Source organism: Pteronotus mesoamericanus, unplaced genomic scaffold (assembly GCF_021234165.1).
Source record: "Pteronotus mesoamericanus isolate MK-2021 breed Mesoamerican mustached bat unplaced genomic scaffold, CSHL_Meso_final scaffold_12, whole genome shotgun sequence".
Taxonomy (NCBI): Eukaryota; Metazoa; Chordata; class Mammalia; order Chiroptera; family Mormoopidae; genus Pteronotus; species Pteronotus mesoamericanus.
Genome location: NW_026555303.1, coordinates 100,813 through 117,518, shown reverse-complemented (window position 1 = coordinate 117,518; position 16,706 = coordinate 100,813). Strand labels below are relative to the sequence as shown.

At 37.8% G+C, this 16,706-nt stretch overlaps 1 protein-coding gene across 1 annotated transcript in view; it reads right to left on the bottom strand.

The window, feature by feature from the left end:
• Nucleotides 1-16,706, bottom strand: part of SYTL4 (synaptotagmin like 4) — a 111,056-nt gene that overhangs the window by 7,520 nt on the left and 86,830 nt on the right. The gene's annotated exons all lie outside the window — the stretch shown is intronic.

Here is a 16,706-nt window from a genome sequence, read left to right as displayed (position 1 = left end):
GAACCATGAAAGGACCAAAGACAGATCCAGAGAGAGATCAGAAGGCTAACGCCAATGACTGAGACAAATTTCACTTTGCTATTCTTCAAAACTTGCATTTTATTTTTTTGCTTTGTTATTTGTATTTTTTTATTTCTCTTCCTTCTATTTAGTTTTATTTGTGTTCTTTGATTTCATTGTTTGGCTTGTTTTCTTTGGTATTGCATTTTAATTTTTCTTCTTTCACTTCACTCATATTCCAATAACACACTGCTCCTGGTATTTTACTTTTTATTCTTTTTATTCAGATTATATATTTCCTATGATATTACTGCTGTTCCAAATTGCACACAGCACCTTTCTCAGGTCTTGATCCATTTCGCTAGCTTCCTGAGCTTTATTACTGGTGTGGCTAAGTTTATTCTCTCGCACTCTATGCCAAATTTCTATCCCTTACTCTCACTATATCTCACCATCTAACTTCACATAAGCACACTGCTTTCTGGAGTCAGTTCACATTCCTTTTCCCCCTAATAAGAGTCTTATCGCTTTTTCACCATTTATAAAAAGTGGCTAGTTGAGTGAAATATCCCAGTTATTGCTGTACTTCTCCAAAGGATCTCCTATGTGTTCTCTACTTGTTGGTTCTGCAAATTCCATAGAACATTCTCCCACTGTCTTAATCCATTTCGCCTTCTTCCTGCCCCTGATCACATACAAGACAAGGTGCAAGTTGAGAATACCAGTAACCTTGCTGGAGGAGAGAACTCACCAACAAAGGAGCCAACAACAGGAAAAGCCAAAGTACAACAAGAGAGCCCACACAATTGGAAGAAAGGGCAACCTAGAACATCCAGACAACGATATCAAGGACACCACACCACTGAGTCCCACAGAACTCCTACCATAGAAGTTCACCTCACGAAGACAGCTGGCAAAGCAGATCATCTGGAATTTCAGAAACAAACAAAAAGAGTAACCTAAAATGGGGAGACAAAGAAAGAACCTGCAATCAAAAGGAATGGAGGACTCTCCAATAAAACAGATAAATGAAATGGAGGCAAGCAAACTGTCAGATATAGAATTCAAAAGAATTGTTATAAGGAAAGTCAAGGAACTCACAGAAAACTACAAGGAACTGGGTGAAAAGAAATACCTAGGGAAAGCAGCTGCATGAAAAAAAAGACAAAAAAATATGAAGATAGCTTAAGGTAACTGCAAGACATCATGAAACATAACAACATTAGAATCATAGGAATACCAGAAGGAACAAGGGATAGAAAACCTGTTTGAAAAAATAATGACAGAAAACTTCCAGACCTGAAGAGGGGAAAAGCCATGCAAGTTCAGGAAACAAAAAGGGTCCCAATCAAGATGAACCCAAAGAGGCCTACTCCAAGACAGACCATAATTAAAATGCCAAGTTTTAAAGACAAAGAGATAATCTTAAAAGGACAGGAGAAAAAAGAAGTAACATACAAGGGAGCTCTGATAAGGCTAACAGCTGATTTCTCAACAGAAAGACTACAAGCCAGAAGGGAATGGCAAGAAATATTCCAAGTAATGAAAACAAAGGACTGCAACCAAGACTACTTTACCCAGTGAGGCTCTCAATAAAAATGGAAGGTGAAATAAGGAGTTTCCCAGACAAAAGAAGGCTGAAACAATAAACCTCCACCAAACCACCATTGCAATATATGCTAAATGGACTACTATAAGAAGAGGAAGAAAAAGATTGAGAGAAGAGGAACAAAGGTACAAATGGGGGGAAATAAAAAGGTACCTATCAATAATAATGTTAAATGTTAAAGGATTAAATGTTCCAATGAAAACACTTAGGGTAGCTGTATGGATAAGAAAACATGACCCACACATATGTTGCCTACAAGAGACCCATATCAGAAAAAAAGACCTACACAGGCTGAAAGTGAAGGGTTGGAAAAAAATATTCCAAGAAAATGGACAGGAAGAAAAGCCAGGCTAGCAATACTTATATGAGACAAAATAAACTTCAAAACAAAAGCCATGAAAAGAAACACTAAAGGACACTTCATAATACTGAAGGGAACACTCAGTCAAGAAGAAATAAACATTGTAAACATATATGCACCCAACATAGGAGCAACCAAATACATAAGTAAAATTGTGGAGAACTTCAAGAAAGATATAGACAGCAATAAACTTATACTAGGGGATTTTAACGCCCCACTGTCAAAAATGTATAGATCTTCCAAACAAAGTATCAACAAGAATACTGCAGATTTGAACAATGCCCTAGATCAAATGGACATAACATATACATATATATATATATATATATATATATATATATATATATATGAAACCTTTAATCCCAAAGAAGAAAAAACACATTCTTTTCAAATCAACATGGAATATTTTCAAAGAAAGACAACATGATAGGACACAAAACAAGCCTCAACAAATTAAGGAAAATTGAAATCATATCAAGCATTTTCTTGGACCACAAGGGCCTGAAAATAGAAACCAACCTCAAGGAAAAAAACTCAAACTCAAATTTATGGAGATTGAATAGCACGCCATTAAACAATGAAGGGTTAATAATGAGATCAAAGAAGAAATCAAAAAGTTTATGGAAACAAATGAAAATGAACACACAACAGTCCAAAACTTATGGGGCAGAGAGAAGGCAGTCTTGAGAGGGGAATTCATAGCAACACAGGCCTACTTAGAAAAGATAGAAACATTTCAAATAAACAACCTAACACAACATCTACAAGAACTGGAGGAACAACAGCAAACAAAGCCCACAGCAAGTAGAAGGAAGGGGAAAATAACAAGATCAGAGAGAATTAAATGACATAGGACTAAAGAACAATTCAAAGGGTCAATAAATTTAGGAGCTGGTTCTTTGAAAAGATAAGCAAAATTGACAAGCCTTTAACCAGACTTATCAAGAAAAAAAGAGACAGGACCCAAATAAATAACATCAGACATGGAAGAGGTGAGATTACAACTGATTCCACAGAAATACAAAGGTTTATAAGAAATTACTATGAACTACATATAGGTCAGGAAATTTGAAAACCTGGATGAAATTGATAAATTTCTAGAGTGATATAAATTTACAACACTCAATGAAGAAGAAGCAGAAAGCCTGAAAAGACCAATAACAGAGGCTGAAATCAAAGCAGTAATCACAAAACTCACAGCACACAAAAGCCCTGGATAGGATGGTTTCACAGGAGAATTCTACAAAACATTTAAGGAAGAGCTAACTGCTGTCCTTCTCAGACTACTCCAAAAAAATCCAAGAAGGGGAAAGACTCCCAAATTCTTTTTATGAAGCCAGCATCATCCTAATCCCAAAACCATATAGACACGTGAAATAAAGAAAACCACAGGCCAGTATCTCAAAATAAACAGATGCTAAAATCCTCAACAAAATACTGGCAAACCACATCCAGCAATACATTAAAAATATCATAAACCATCATCAAGTGGGGTTCATCCTAGGGATGCAGGTGGGTACAATACCGCAAATCAATTAATATATCACATAAAATAAGGAAAGATAAAAATCACACGATCATATCAATAGATGTGGAAAAAGCATTTGATAAGGTACAGCACTTATTTATGATAACAACACTCAGCAAAGTGGGAGTACAGGGAGCATAACTCAACATAATAAAGGCCATATATGAGAAACCCTATGGCCAACATTATACTCAAAGGGCAAAAACTAAAAGCTTTCCCATTAATATTAGGATGAAGACAAGGGTGTCTACTTTCAGCCCTTGTATTCTACATAGTATTGGAAGTCCTAGCTACAGTGATCAGAAAAGAAAAAGAAATAAAAGGCATCCAAATTGGAAAGGAGGAAGTAAAACTGTCATTGTTTGCAGATGACATGACAGTGTACATAGAAAACCCTATAGACTCCACCAAAAAAAATACTCGACCTAATATGTGAATTTGGCAAAACAGCAGGGTACAAAGTCAGTATTCAGAAATTGAAGGCATTTCTGTATACCAACAATGAAACAGCAGAATCAGGGAGAAAAGTCCAATTTGCTATAGCAACAAGAAAAATAAAGTACCTAGGGATAAACTTAACCAAGGAGGTAAAATATCCACACTCAGAAAACTATACAACACTGAAGAAAGAAATTAAAGAAGACACAAATAAATGGAAGCACATAACATGTTCTTGGATTGGAAGAATTAACATCATCAAAATTTCCATACTACCTAAAGCAATTTATAGATACAATGTAATCCCTATTAAAATATCAATGACATATTTCATATAGAGAACAAACATTTCAAAAATTTATATGGATCCTATGAGTCCCTAAAGGGCTGCAGCAATTTTGAGAAAGAACAAAGTAGGAGGAATCACAATACCTGATATCAAACTATACTACAAGGCCACTGTAATCAAAACAGTTCGGTACTGGAATAAGAACAGACACATAGATCAATGGAACAGAATAGAGAGCCCTGAAATAAACTCATGTCTCCATGGTCAATTAAAATTCAACTAAGGGGGCAGCAGTACAAAATGGAGTGAAAATAGCCTCTTCAATAAATGGTGTTGGGAGAACTGGACAAGCTACATGCAAAAAAATGAAACTTGACCACAAACTTACACAAAAATAAATTCAAGGCAGATATAAGACTTAAATATAAGTTGCAACAGCATAAAAGTCCTAGAGGAGAACATAGGCGTGAAAATCTCACATATTCCATGCAGCAATATTTTCACTGATATATTCCCTAGAGCAAGGGGCATAAAGAAAAGAATAAACAAATGAGACTTATCAAAATAAAAAAAAATTTTCTGCACACCTAAAGAAAACATGAGTAAAATGAAAAGGGAACTAACCATTTGGGAAAATATATTTGCAAATGATTCCTTGGACAATGGTTTGATCTCCAAAATATATTAGGAAGTCACTCCACTCCAAGAAGAAAAACAATCCAGTTAACAAAAGGGCAAAGGACCTGAACAGACACTTCTCCAACGAGGACATAGAGAGGGCCCAGAGGGAATATGAAAGGATGCTCAGCATCATTACCCATCAGGGAAATGCAAATTAAAACCACAATAATATATCACTTCATAAACAACAAGTACTGTCAAGGTTGTGAAGAAAAGGGAACCCTAGGGCACTGTTGGTGGGAATGCAGACTGATGCAGCCACTGTGGAAAACAGTATGGAATTTCCTCAAAAAGCTAAAAATGGAACTGCCTTTTGACCCAGCGATTCCACTGCTGGGGTTGTATGTTAAGAGTCCTGAAACACCACTTCAAAAGAACCTATGCACCCCAGTGTGCACAGCACCACAATTTACAATAGCCAAGTGCTGGAAGCAACCTAAGTGCCCATCAGTAAATGAGTGAATTTACCAAAATATATGGTACATTTACACAATGGAATACTATGCAGCAGGAAGAAAGAAAGAGCCACTACCCTTCGTGACAGCATGGATAGAACTGCAGAGCATTATACTAAGTGAAATAAGCCAGGGACTAAAAGAAAAATACCATATGATCCCGCTTATAAGTGGAACCTAACCAACAAAATAAACAAGCAAGAAAATATAACCAGAGACACTGAAATAAAGAGCAAACAGACAGTAACCAGAGGGAATGGGGGTGAAGGATAATGGGGGAAAATAGGAAAGGGTCATCAAAGATCATATATAAAGGACCCATGAACATAGCCACAGAGAGTGGGTTCAAGGGTGCAAGGCAGATATTGTTGGGGCAGGGGGTAACAGTGTGAGGGAAATGGAGACAACTGTACTTGAACAATACAAAAAAGTAAATATTAAAAAAATAAAGAACACTATACAGTAATTAAAATGAGAGAGATTTAGACTCGAGAAGTAAGATGGCGGAGTAGTGAGTGGAAGTCAGGCTGACCTCCTCCCAAGACCAAACTGGAATTGTGACTAAATTGTGGAGCTATCACCTGGAAAACAACGGATCAATAGAGTGAGAGGAGCCTTGGAGCCACGGAGACAGTGGAATCGATTTTCACATATCCTAACGCGTGAGAAGTGCAGTGGAGGCTCAAGAGGGTGGGCTGGGTGCCCACGAACACCAGCACCAGAGGGACACTGAAACAGCCTGTTGGATCACCCTGAGAAGAACAGGGTCTGAATCATAAGCAGGGACCTCTAGACTACAGCATCTGAAACCAGAAAAGCACACAGACAAAATGCAACTGCGAAAAGCTTAGTGGTGCTCTCTGCCAGAGACAGGTGCCTAGAGACACAAAGAGACGTTTAAAGCGCCAAGGCAAAAATTTGCCGTGGCAGCCGCCTTCCTTGATCTCTGGGTAGAGGAAGGAGCAGTGAGAGCTGGTACTTGAGGAAAGATTGGTGACAAAAGCCTTGTGGAGGAAACTGAGATGGTGGCCAGTGGAGCCCCAGTGATAACTCACCTCCGAATCTGCAGCTACCATCACCCCTACGCATATGGGAATCAATAAACCTGCCTTCTGCCCGCTCTGCTCAGGGCTTGTGCGCACGCGGGCTGGGGTGCTGAGAGCAGCGCGGCCGGCAGAAATAATGGATCCCTGGCAAAAAGGGACACAGAGCTGACTAGAGATTCTTGAGGAGAGACTGGAGGCGGAGGCGTTGGGGACAGAAATAAGGGGGTAGCCAGGGGGGATCCCGGTGCTGACACCTTCCCCGTTCAACAGTTTCTATCTTGCTCAGGGAGTCCATTCCTCTGAGTGACAACAATCTGTAAGGACACAATAGTCTGGCCCTCAGGAGGCATTGCCCCGTCCTGTGGTGCCTAAGCCTGACAGCTGAGGGAAGAGTGACTAGATTAACAATCACAGGAGACAGACACAGATAGTAGATTCCTGGAAGGCTCAAACAAATGGCCTAAGGTTAGACAGGGTCAACCACTGACATGATCAGAAGCAGACCCAGGAAGAAAAGAAAAAAAATAAACAAACAAACAAACAGACCTGCCTACTACCATATAAATTTAATCCACAAAGTCAGGAAACCAAGACTGATTAATTGAAGTAAAAACAAAAAAACAAAAAACAAAACAAACAAAAAAGACTATGACAAATAATGGGAAGGAAAAGAAATACCTCCCCCAAATAAGGAGAAAGGAGGAATCCCCACAGACAGAGCTAAATTAAATAGAGGAAAGTGAACTGTCAGATATTGAATTCAAAACAATGCCTCTAAGAAACATCAACGAGTTCAGCGAGCTCAAAGAGAACTATGAGAAACTACAGAGAAACTATCAGGAACTTACTGCAAACTATATCAACATGAAAAAGCAGAGAGAAACTACCAAGAAGAGACAAAAGGAAATGAAGAATACCATTTCTGAATTGAAGAACACAGTAGAAGAAATCAAAAGCAGGCTAGATAAAGCCGAGGACTGAATCAGCAAGGTGCAGAACAAGGTAGAAAAAAGCTCCCAGAAAGAAAAAGAAATGGGAAAAAGACTTAAAAAGAATGAAGAGGCATTTATGGAAATGCAAAATAACCTGAAACGCAGTAATATCTGCATAATAGGGATACCAGAAAGAAAAGAAATGGAACAAGGGATAGAGAGCCTGTTCGAAAAAGTAATGAAGGAAAATTTCCCCAATTTGAGGAGAGAAAAGGAATCACAGAGGCATATAAGGTCCCATTCAAGAGGAAACCACTGTGGCCCACTTCAAGAAACATCATCATTAAAATGGTAAATATCAAAGAGAAACAGAGAATTCTAAATGCAGCAAGAGAGGAACAAGTAGTAACATACAAGGCAGCCCCAATAAGGCTAGCAGCTGGCTTATCAACAGAAACACTACAATCCAGAAGAGAAGGCCAAGAAACATTCCAAGTAATGAAAAGCAAATCCCTACACCCAAGACTGCTCTACCCAGCAAGGCTCTCAATTAATATAGAAGGTGAAAGAAGGAGTTTCCAGGACAAAAGAAGACTAAAAGAATACATTTCCACCAAACCAGCATACAAGATATGCTAAAGGAACTGGTTTAAGAAGATGAAGAAAAAAAGTGAGAAAGAGAAAAACACAGGTACAAAAAGAAAAAAATTAATAGGTTTCTATGAATAATAACTCACAATGTAAATGGACTAAATGTCCCAACCGAAAGGCACAGGAGAGGTGAATGGATAAAAACCATGACCCACACATATGCTGTCTACAAGAGACCCACCTCCGAACAAAAAACCTACAGAAATTGAAAGTAAAGGGACGTAAAAAAAAAAATATTCCAAGCAAATGGGCAAGAAAAAAAAAAAAAGCAGGGGAAGCAATACTTATATCAGACAAAATAGATTTCTAAACAAAGGCCACAAAAAGAGACCCAGAGGGACACTTTATAATACTTAAAGGGAGAATCCTTTGAGAAGACAAAAACATTGAAAACTTATATGCACCCAACATAGGAGTTCCCAAATACATAAGTAAAATCTTGGGGGACTTCAAGAAAGATATAGAGAGCAACACGCTGACAGTAGGGGATTTTAATACACCAATGTCAAAAGTGGACAGATCTTCCAACCAAAACAGAAACAAGGATATTGTGGAGATGAATAACGCATTAAATCAAATGGACTTAACTGACATATATAGAACCTGTCACTCCAAAGAAGCAAAAAACACATTCTTTTCAAATGTGCATGGAACTTTTTCAAATATACACCAAATATAGGACACAAAGCAAGCCTCTGCAAATTCAGGGAAACTGAAATAATAACAAGCATTTTCTCGACCCGAAGGGCTAGAACCTGGAAATCAACCTCAAAGAGAAACTTCAAAAATTTGCAAACTCATGAAAACTAAAGAGTACATTATTAAACAATGAATTAGTCAATAATGAGATAAGAAAAGAAATCAAAAAGTTTCCAGAAACAAATGAAAGTGAACAGACAACAGTCCAAAACCTATGGGACAGCAAAGGCAGTCCTGAAAGAGAAGTTAATAGCAATACAGGCCTACCTAAAAGAGATAGAAACATTTCAAGTAAATGACATCCCTACAATTTCAAGAACTGGAGAAACAACAACAAATAAATCCCAGAGCAAGTGGAAGGAAAGAAATAATCAAGATCAGAGCAGAACTGAATGGCATAGAGGTGAAAAGAACAATTCAAAGGATCAACCAATCCAGGAGCTGGTTCTTTGAAAAGATAAATAAAATTGACAAGCCTTTAAGAGTACTCATCAAGAAAAAAAGGGAGAGGATCCAAATAAATAATATCAAAACTGAAAGAGGAGAAATAATAACTGATACCACAGAAATAGAAAGGATAGCAAGAAAATATTATGACAATTATTTGCCAAGAAAATTGAAAACCTTGATTAAATGGACAAATTTCTAGAAAGTATAATCTCCCAACACTGAATGAAGAAGAAGCAGAAAGCCCAAAGAGACTGATAACAGCTGGGGAAATTGAAGCAGTAATCAAGAAACTCCCGACCTTCAAAAGCACTCAGCTAGACGGTTTCACGGGAAAATTTTAAAGAAACATTTAAGGAAGAGCTAACCCCTGTCCTTCTCAGACTATTCCAAAAAATCGAAGAGGAGGGAATACTCCCAGACTCTTTTTATGAAGCCAGCATCACCCTAATCCAAAAATCATATAAAGACGCTACAGAGAAATAAAACTACAGACCAATATCGCTTAGGAACATAGATGCTAAAATCCTCAACAAAATATTGGCAAACTGCATCCAGTAATACATAAAAAAGATCATCCACCATGATCAAGTGGGATTCATCCCAGGGTTGCAAGGATAGTTCACTATAAGAAGATCAATAAATGTAATACATCACATAAACAACAGGAAAGACAAAAACCACGTGATCATCTCAATAGATGCAGAAAATATATTCGATAAGATATAGCACTCATTCATGATCAAAACACTCAGCAAAATGGGAATAAAGTGGGCATTCCTCAACGTAATAAAGGTCGTATATTAAAAACCTACAAAAAACATCATACTCAACGGGCAAAAACTAAAAGCCTTCACAATAAGTTCGGGAACAAGACAAGGATATCCGCTTTCATTACTTCTATTCAACATAGTATTGGACATTCCAGCCACAGGGGTCAGACAAAAAAAAAAAAGAAATAAAAGGCATCTGAATTGGAAAGGAGGAAGGAAAACCATCATTGTTTGCAGATGGCATGATAGTGTACATAGAAAACCCTGTAGACTCCACTGAAAAACTCATCAACCTAATAAGTGAATTTGGCAAAACAGCGGGATACTAAGTCAATATTCAGAAATCAAAGGCATTTTTGTACACGAGCAATGAAAGAGAAGAAGAAGAAATCAGAATAAAAATACCATTTGCTATAGCAACAAGAAAAATAATTTACCTAGGAATAAATTTAACCAAGGAGTCAAAAGACTTGCACGCAGAAAACTATACAACATTGAAGAAGGAAATTAAGGGAGACAGAAATAAATGGAAGCATATACCATGCTCATGTATTAGAAGAATTATTATCATCAAAATGTCCACACTACCCAAAAATGTATAGGTTCAAAGCAATCCCTATTAAAATACCAATGATGTATTTCAAAGAAATAGAACAGACACTTCAAAAATGCATATGGAACCATAAATGACCCCAAATAGCTGCAGCAATTTTCAGAAAGAAAAACAAATAAGAGGGATCAAAATACCAGACATCAAACTATATTACAAAGCCACTATAACTCAAAATAAGCTGGTACTGGCACAAGAAAAGACCCATAGACCAGTGGAACAAAATAGAAAACCCAGAAATTAGCCCAGGTCTATATGGTCAAGTAGTATTTGACAAAGGGGGCAGAAGCATAAAGTGGAGTAAAAATAGTCTCTTCAACAAATTTTCTTGGGAGAGCTGGACAGCTACATGCAAAAAAATAGAAATTGGATCATCAGCTGACACCATACACAAAAATATATTCAAAATGGATAAAAGACTTAAATATAAGTCACAACACCATAAAAGCCCTAGAGGAGAACATTGGTAAGAAACTCTCAGATATCCCACATAGCAATATTTTAACCAACATGTTCCCTGAACTAAGGGACCTAAAGGAAAGAATAAACAAGTGGGACCTCATGAAAGTAAGATGTTCCTGCATGGCTGAAGAAAGCATCAGTAAAATTAAAAGAGACCCAACTGTATGGGAAAATATAGTTGTCAATGATACATCAGATAGAAGTTTGATCTCCAAAATATATAAAGAACTCACACAACTCCACTCCAAGAAGACAAACAATCCAATAAAAAAATAGGCAAAGGACCTAGGATGACACTTTTCCAAGGAAAAGATACAGAGGACCCAGAGACATTTGAAAGGATGCTCATGATCACTAGCCATCAGAGAATTGCAGGTCAAAACCACCATGAGGTACCACCTCACACTGGTCAGAATGGCCATCATAAACAGATCAAGAAACAACAGGTGCTGGCAAGCCGTGGAGAAAAAAGAACACTAGTACTTTGTTGGTGGGAATGCAGACTGGTGTAGCCATTGTGGAAAACTGGAATTTCCTCAAAAAGCTGAGAATGGAACTGCCTTTTGATCCAGTGATTCCCCCTCTGGGACTATACTCTAAGAACCCCAAAATGCCAATTCAAAAGAACCTGTGCATCCCAATATTCATAGCAGTACAATTTACAATAGCCAAATGGAAGCAGCCTAAATGCCCATCAGTAAGTGAGTGGATAAAAAAACTATGGTAGAAGATGGTGGAACAGTGAGTGGAAGTCACACTGACTTCCTCCCAGGACCAATCTGGAATTACAACTAAACTATGGAGCAATCACCTGGAACAAACAACTGAACAACAGCGAGAAAAGAGCCTTGTACCCTCAGAAACAGAAGAATTGGCTTTAGCTCAACCTAACTGGTAAGGAGTGTGGTACAGACTTGAAAAGGTGGGTGGGGCGCCCACAGGCGGCAGCACAAGAAGGATATTGAAATGGCCAGTTGGATCCCCCTGATAAGAGCAGGGTCTAAACCAAAAGAGGGGATCTCTAGTCCACAGCACCAGAGCTCAAAAAGTACACAGAAAACACCCAGCTGTGAAAAGCAGCAGGGTTTCTCTCTGCCAAAGACAGGTGGCTAGAAATGAAAAGAACCATTTAAAGGGCCAGCGGAAAACTTTTATTTGAAGCCACTTACCCTGGTCTCCAGCAAAGGCGGGAGCAGAATAGGCTATAAACACCTGAGGAGAGACTGGGGAAGGAGGGTTTGGGGACATAACTGAGAGAGAAGCTGGCGGGATCTCGGTGCTCACTCATTCCCCATGCAGAAGCAGGCATCTTGCTCAGGCAGAAACCACGCCCTCTGAGCAGCAACAGCATCAAAGGACCCCATAGCCCCTGCCCCCAGGTGGGATTCCACCCCGCCCTGTGCTGTCTAAGCTGTCAGCTGAGTGCAGAGTGGCAGCCACAGACAGTAGATCCCTGGCTAAAGGGGCTTCAAAGAGGTCTGGCGACACTTGAAGAGAAAGTGGGGATGGAGGCTTTGTGGAGAGAACAGAGAGTGTAGCCAGTGGGATCCCAGTTTGGTCTCCAACCCCATATGAAAGGGCCCAATAACCCTGACCCCAGGAGGGACTCTGCTCTGCCCTGACCTGTATAAGGCAGCATGCTGAGTGCAGAGAGAATAGATTAACAGCTGAAGGAGACAGCCACAAACAGTAGATTACTGGAAGTCTTGAACAGACTGCCTAAGGCCAGACAGGATCAACATCTGACATCATCAGAGGCAGATACAGAAAGTAAAGACAGTGGTCTCCAATCATAGAAGTTCACACCACAAAGTCAGAAAATCAGGAAAGATCAATTTAAGAATCAGAAGCAAAAGAGAAGAGTCTCACAAATAATGGGAAGACAAAGAAATATGCCCCACTTGAAGAGAAAGGAGGAATCCCCACAAAAAAACCCAAATGAAATAAAGGCAAGTTAACTATCAGATATTGAGTTCCAAGCAATGGTTCTAAGGAAGCTCAATGAGCTCAGTGAGCTCAGAGAGAATTAACAAAAACTACAGAGAAACTACAAGGAACTTACTGCAAAGTATATCAGCAGGTAAAAGGACATAGAAACTATCAATAAGAGACCAGAGGAAATGAAGAATATGATTTCTGAATTGAAGAACACAGTAGAAGGAATCAAAAGCAGGTTAGATGAAGCTGAGAACCTAACTGGTGAGCTGGAGGACACGGTAGAAAAAAGCTCCCAGAAAGAGCAATAAAATGAAGAAAGACTTAAAAAGAATGAAGAGGCGCTGAGGGAAATGCAGGACAACCTGAAACGTAATAATATCTGTGTAATAGGGATACTGGAAGGAGAAGAGAATGAGGAAGGGATGGAGAACCTGTTTGAAAATGTCATGATGGAAAACTTCCCTAATTGGAGGAGAGAAAAAGTCACACAAGTCCAGGAAGCACAGAGGGTCCCATTCAAAAGGAACCCAATGAGGCACACTCCAAGGCACATCATCATTAAAATGGCAAATATCAAAGACAAACAGAGAATCCTAAAGCAAGCAAGGGAGAAAAAGGTTGTAACTTATAAGGGAGCCCCAATACGGCTAGCAGCTGACTTCTCAACAGAAACACAGCATGCCAGAAGGGAATGGTGAGAAATATTCCAAGTCATGGAAAGCAAAAGCCTGCAACCAAGACTGCTCTACCCAGCAAGGCTCTCTATTAAAATGGAAGGTGAAATAAGGAGTTTCCCTGAAAAAAGAAGAATAAAGGAATAAACCTCCTCAAAACCAGCACTGCAAAATATGCTAAAGGGACTGCTTTAAGATGAAGAAAATGTTTCTATGAATACCCAGTTCTTTTCAGATTTGCCAATACTTGATATTGCCAATATTTTTAATACTCATTAATCTGATTTTGACAATGATGTTATTTTAATTGTTCCTTTACTATTTGTTGAAACTAAACCTGTTTTGGTATATTTCTTGCCTATTTGTATTATTTAAAAAATACTTTAAATAACTTTTTTGGTATTCTTTATCCATTTATTGATTAAAGGTTTGTAGAGGTTTTTTCAAAATAAAATCCCCTATTAACCAAGTGTTAGATGTGTTGCAAATACTTTTCTATTCTTTGTACTTTAACTTGTTTATATGTATATTACTATATAGTTAAATATTTAATATAGTCATAATGTCAATATTTACTTTTTAGCTTAATGTTTGAATATTTTACTTCAGGTCATGAAAAATATTAGTTCTATTTTCTTATAAAACTCCTTAAATTCTACATATTGATTTTTATCTCACCTGAATATTTCTTATATAATGTGTGAAACAGGTCTCTATATTTGTTTTATTTCAAGTAATAGTGGTCCATGCACCTTATTTTCGGAATAAGCCTTATTTTACCCATTGATTTGAAATATCAACTTAATCATATATTGTTAGACAGATATATATGTTTGCCTCTAGAATGCTCATTGCTCATTATATTTCATTGATCTAATTGATTATTTCTGTGCTGGTGTAATTTTGGTTTAATTGTTGAGACTTTATAACTGTTTTAAATTTTTCAATATTTTATAATTAACTTTGGGATTTTAAAAAATAGATAAAATTAATCTGCATTTAAGAAAGAAAGAAAGAGAGAGATGGAACTGCTACCTTTTGTGACAACATGGATGAAACTGGAGAATATTAAGCTAAGTGAAATAAACTAGTTGATGAAAGACAAATACCATATGATCTCACCTATAAGTGTACTCTATTCAACAAAATAAACTAATGAACAAAATAAACCACAGGCATGGAAACATGGAACAGACTGAACGTGCCCAGAGAGGAGGGGGAATAGGACAATGGTGGAAAGAAGTGGAAGGGACTAGAGAAAGAACATGTGTGAATGACCCATGGACATGGACAACACAGTAGGAATTGACTGTGGGAGTGGGGGGTGGGGGTAGGATGAGTCAAGGAGGATAAAGGGGGAAAAATTGAGCCAACTGTAATAGAATAAACATGATTTATAAATTAAAGAAAATAAAGTAAAACATAAGAAAAAAACTACAGTACATTTACACAATGGAATACAACACAGCAGAAAGAATAAAATAATTACTACACTTCGCGAAAGCATGGATGGATCTAGAGAGCATTATGGTAAGTGAAATAAGCCAGGGGGTGAAAAACAAATATCATATGATCTCACGTATAAGTGGAACCTAACCAACAAAACAAAGATGCAGGGAAAATATGACCAGCAACATTGAAAGAAAAAAGAAACCAACAGAGTCAAGAGGGAAGGAGGGAGGTGTGGGTGGGGGAAGGGAAGGGAAGGGTCAAGTCAAGGAATGTATATCAAGGACTCATGGATAAAGCCAAAGTGGGGAAGGACTGTGGGAGGGAGGTGAGGGAGGTGAGGGAGGTGGGGGAGGTGGAGGAAGGGGGGCAGGGGAAAGTGGTGGTGGGAAGACAGAGACAAATGTATTTGAAGAAATAAATAAATAAATTTTTAAAAAATGAGAGAGATTTATAAGTCATAGCATAAAATTATGTCCATTATAATTTACAGATTGTTAAATAAAAAACAAAGATATATCTACACAATGAGGTTTGTATGAGCCAATCTGTGCAAAAAGAAAAAAAAATGTAAATTCTTATGTGTACATCTCTTCTGCTTAATTCAAAACTTTTATATGGATATCCAAATAGTAAAGATATCCAAATAAACAGTGGGTATTTCTAGGGAATAGAACCTACTTTTCTTCTTATACATGTCTATGTTATTTTCATTTTGGACCATGAACATATAAATCCTTTTATCATTAATTTTTAATGTGATATATTTTATATACATATATAAAATTATATACATATACATACACACACAGCAAAAAGTTCAAACAATATAAAAGGGCATATAGAGAAAACTAAATTGCCTGCCCACCTCAGTCTCTCTTCCCAGAGTCAGTCACTACCACTAATTTCTTTTCTATCTTTCCATAGATATTCCATGGATTATGTCTTATTATTTTCATTTAAAATGCTAGGGTAAAAAATTTTAACAGAAGAACTTTTCCATTGAACAATTCTGATAATCAAGAAGTTCCATCTCTGCCTTAACAATTCCATCTTGACCATAATGACAATAACCTATTGAATGTCCATTATGCGCCAGGCAGTAATTGGTACTTTGCATACAATCCTGCAAAAAAGGAATATTACCATCTCCATTTTATGGATGAAGAAACTAAGGCTCACAGGAGTTAGGTGACTTACCTAAATTATTTTATGTAGTAGGTGATTTAACTACCTGACAAATAGCAGAAACAAAATTCAAGTCCAGGACTGCACTTAGATCCCAGGCACTATTATGCACACTGCTACACTTTCACCTGGTGTACCATCTCCATTTCCTGACCTGTGTGACCAAGTCAACAGCAATTGCAACTCCATAAATTGTTTTACTTCCCATTTCTTTAGTGAAAATTTTGGCTTGGAAAAGGAGTGCGGATTAGGATACACCCAAAAGGTTAGCTTGGAGAAGAGGTTGCAGGTTAGGATGTTAGAATATGCCGAGACTCTGGAAGGTTAGGAGGCAAACTGTGGCACACATATGAAAGACTTTACAATGGAAATCTATGGATTCATCCTTTGCTAGGCCACACAAGTGCATCTGAAATCACTGTCAGGCTCAGAAACTCCAGCAGGATGCGCTAGAACTATAAAGCAGACATTCAAAG